We start from the raw sequence: 4,350 nt of genomic DNA, 5'->3' as shown, positions 1-4,350 counted from the left end.
CAAGCAATAGTGTACTTCCTTACACAGTGCATTAGAATACCACAGTGATATATTTTCGTTTCTCCTTCCCAAAACTTTCTTCTGTTGTCATAACATTTCCATACATGTCATGTATTTTAAAGTGCATTCCTTTTTTATTTCCTTTAAATGATTAATTATACTTAAAAACTTTTAAAATTTAGAAATAATGTTTATATTTATACATGTAATGATCATTTCCAGTGTTATTTATTTTGTTGTTTAAATGCAGATTTCTATTTGATATAATTTTTGTTTTTTTTAAGGACTCCCTATAGTATTTACTTTAGCATAGGTAACTGGTAATAAAAATCTCTAACCTGAGGTGGGGAGCTCTTGGAGACGGCGACCCAGGCATGTGGGGAGCCACAGAAGTCGTACTCCCTTAAACCCTGCTTTGCTTCCCCTGTGAATATAACCCCTTAGCTGGCATTTTGCATCCCAATTGTCTTCTGATGGAGGCGTCTTTGGGGATTCAAATGGTTGAGTCAATGGCTTTTTCTCCCCAGCATGACCGGTTTCAGGTTGAAGGCCTTTAAAAAAAAAAAAAAACAGAATTTTAAACTTGCAGGTGTTAAAAAAGATATTGAGAAGCCTGTACCACAGCTTGGTAATGTGTTTAAGATTAAGGACAAAATTGGAGAAGGCACTTTCAGCTCTGTTAATTTGGCCACAGTACAGTTACAAGTAGGACCTGAAGAGAAAATTGCTCTAAAACACTTGATTCCAACAAGTCATCCTGTAAGAACTGCAGCTGAACTTCAGCGCCTAACAGTGGCTGGGGGCAATATAATGTCATGGGAGTTAAATACTGCTTTAGGAAGAATGATCATGTAGTTATTGCTATGCCATATCTGCAGCATGAGTCATTTTTGGCCATTTTGAATTCTCTTTCCTTTCAAGAAGTACGGGAATATATGTTTAATCTGTTCAAAGCTTTGAAACGCATCCATCAGTTTGGTATTGTTCACCGTGATGTTAAGCCCAGCAATTTTTTATATAATAGGCGCTTGAAAAAGTATGCCTTGGTAGACTTTGGTTTGGCCCAAGGAACCCATGATATGAAAATAGAGCTTTTCAAATTTGTCCAGTCTGAAGCTCAGCAGGAAAGGTGTTCACAAAACAAATCCCACATAATCACAGGAAACAGGATTCCATTGAGTGACCCAGTACCTAAGGAGCTAGATCAGCAGTCCACCACAAAAGCTTCTGTTAAAAGACCCTGCACAAAGGCACAAATTCAGATTAAACAAGGAAAAGATGGAAAGGAGGGATCTGTAGGCCTTTCTGTCCAGTGCTCTGTTTTTGGAAAAAGAAATTTCAATATACACAGCTCCATTTCACATGAGAGCCCTGCAGTGAAACTCATGAAGCAGTCAAAGACTGTGGATGTACTGTCTAGAAAGTTAGCAACAAAAAAGAAGGCTATTTCTGCAAAAGTTATGAATAGTGGTGTGATGAGGAAAGCTGCCAGTTCTTGCCCGGCTAGCCTGACCTGTGACTGCTATGCAACAGATAAAAGTTTGTAGTATTTGCCTTTCAAGGCATCAGCAGGTTGCCCCTAGGGCAGGTACACCAGGATTCAGAGCACCAGAGGTATTGACAAAGTGCCCCAATCAAACTACAGCAATTGACATGTGGTCTGCAGGTGTCATATTTCTTTCTTTGCTTAGTGGACGATACCCATTTTATAAAGCAAGTGATGATTTAACTGCTTTGGCCCAAATTATGACAATTCAGGGATCCAGAGAAACTATCCAAGCTGCTAAAACTTTTGGGAAATCAATATTATGTAGCAAAGAAGTTCCAGTGCAAGACGTGACAAAACTCTGTGAGAGACTCAGGGGTATGGATTCTAACACTCCCAAGTTCACAAGTGATATACAAGGGCCTGCTTCTCATCAACCAACTATTTCAGAGAAGACTGACCATAAAGCTTCTCGCCTCATACAAACACCTCCAAGACAATACTCAGGGAATTCATTTAAAAAGGGGGATAGTAATAGCTGTGGGTGTTGTTTTGATGAGTATACTACCAATTTAGAAGGCTGGAATGAGGTACCTGATGAAGCTTATGACCTACTTGATAAACTGCTAGATCTAAATCCAGCTTCAAGAATAACAGCAGAAGAAGTTTTGTTGCATCCATTTTTTAAAGATATGAGCTTGTGATGATGGGTCTTCATTTAATGTTTACTGTTATGAGGTAGAATAAAAAGGAATACTTTGTAATAGCCGTAAGTTCTTGTTTAGAGACCAGAGCAGGATTAATAATTTATTTTAACATTTTAGTGTTTGGTGACACATTCTAAAATATAGATTAAGAATACTTAAAATGCCTGGGATAGTTGTTGGGACTAACAACATGATCTTCTTTGAATTAAACCTACCTAAGTAGATTTTAGGTGGGTTCCTATTAGGTCAGATTTTTAGTTTCCCTAATTACCTTTCACTAACATATGCAGAAAAAGGAACAGTTTTAGCTTTAATTAATTAAAATTAACAGATGTGATGAGGATTAAATGAATCAAAAGACTTAATTTGTAAATTTTTTTACAGTTATGAGCTATGTACACTTTGGAGAAAATCAACCTGGTGCTGGTGCTCTAACAATGTTGTAAGTAAAGAAGATAATTTCCTTTTCTAGAGGTACATATTATGCCTTTTATGAACACTAAAACAATGAGGAAAAGTTGGTCATGGTGCAAAGTATCACTTAAAATTGAATTTATCCATTTTTAAAAAACACTTTATGAAAGCATTTTAGTGCAAATTGCCATTTTTTCTTAATGGCTTCTCGATTTTCTTCCTTCTCTGCCCCTACCAAAAACATTCTCCTCGGAAATTATATGATGCTGACCACAAAGTTTCTGGATGTTTTATTAATTATTGCATATGTTTATAGTTGGGAATTTAAAATAATATATACACTGGTTGATAAAGGGAAGCTGCAGGACCAAGGTGAAGATTGATAGTCCAAATGCTTTTCTTTTTTGAGTTGTATATTTTTTCACACTATCTTAGATATAATTAGGTAGCTGATGAAAGGAAAAGTGAATACAGAATTGACAGTATTATTGGAGATTTTTCCTCTGCGTAGAGCCATCCAGATCTCTGTATCCTCTTTTGACTAAGTCTTAGGTGGGTTGGGAAGAGAGATAATGAAGTAGGCAAAGAGACAAGGATCCAAGATAGAGGTTTATATTCAGAAATGATATATATCAATGACAGCATATCAAACTTCCTATGGGAAAAAGTCCGGTGGTTGGGTCAGCTGACAGATTTCCTATTTAGTAGTCATAAAATACAGAAATAGTTGACGGACATATATTCATTTTGTTATTTTGAGCATTGATAGGCCAGTATATCTACCTAATCTGTTTGATAATTATAGGATATATCTATACAAACCATTACCATTGATCTGCTCTGTCTTATGCCATAATCTTAAAAAAGTTGAATGCTCTTGAATTTGTATATTTAATAAAGTTATCCTTTTATATTTAAAAAAAAATCTCTAACCTTTGATAAGCCTGAGAAAGTCTTTGTTTTACATTTCTTTTTGAAAGACATGTGATTGAGGATAGAATTCCAGCATGACATTTGTTTTCTTCAATACTTAAAAGATGTTGCTCCATTGTCTTCTGAGTTGAATTGTTTGTGATGAGAAGTCTGCTTTTATTCTAATTTTCATACCCCTCAGTATAACGTGTCTTTTTAAAAATCTGACTATTATTGACATTTTCTCTGTATCATGGGTTTTAAGCAATTAAATTTTGATGTACTTTAGTGTAGTTTTAATTACTTTCTCCCCCTGGGGCTAATAGTTTCTGACAAGTTAAAAAAACATTTCTTCTAATATTTACATCCCCTCCTTCAGAGATTCCAATTACAAATTGAGTTGTCCTCTTGAATTGTCCACAATTTAGTTATTCTCTGTTCATTTTGTACAATTTGTTTGTATTATTTATTCCTATGCCTTCAAGTCCTTTTGCAAGGCTATGGCAGATTCCCCTTAATGATGCTGCCCTACTGCCCATTGTTGCTTGCTGAGTCAGGGGATGGACTCAGTGGGAAGGGGAGTGTGTCCACTGGTCTCTTATATCTTGTATCTATCAGGCTTCCTGATGCAACACCCTGGCCAGCATGGTGCCAGGCTTGCCTGATAATGTCAGTGGAACTTTTTTTTTTTTTAAATCCAGGAGAAGAATAAAAGTACTGACCTACCTTATTTTGCTATACAGGAGGTCAGGAAATCCTGGGTCTAAGTCATATTTGTTGGATATGAGACTGTCTGCTGTTGCTGTGTTTCTCCAATCCTGGAGTCCCAAA

General features: G+C 36.2%; 1 pseudogene across 1 annotated transcript; it reads left to right on the top strand.

Annotated features, from left to right (window-relative positions):
• Positions 1-416: 416 nt before the first annotated feature.
• On the top strand, positions 417-3,522 carry LOC105555268 (annotated as a pseudogene). The gene has a single exon (XR_001008447.1). The product of XR_001008447.1 is annotated as a cell division cycle 7-related protein kinase pseudogene (transcript).
• The last annotated feature ends 828 nt before the right edge of the window (positions 3,523-4,350 follow it).

This window comes from Mandrillus leucophaeus, unplaced genomic scaffold, assembly GCF_000951045.1.
Source record: "Mandrillus leucophaeus isolate KB7577 unplaced genomic scaffold, Mleu.le_1.0 Scaffold678, whole genome shotgun sequence".
Classification (NCBI taxonomy): domain Eukaryota; kingdom Metazoa; phylum Chordata; class Mammalia; order Primates; family Cercopithecidae; genus Mandrillus; species Mandrillus leucophaeus.
Note: the sequence above shows the minus strand (reverse complement) of the source record. Positions and strands in the feature narration are given on the sequence as shown.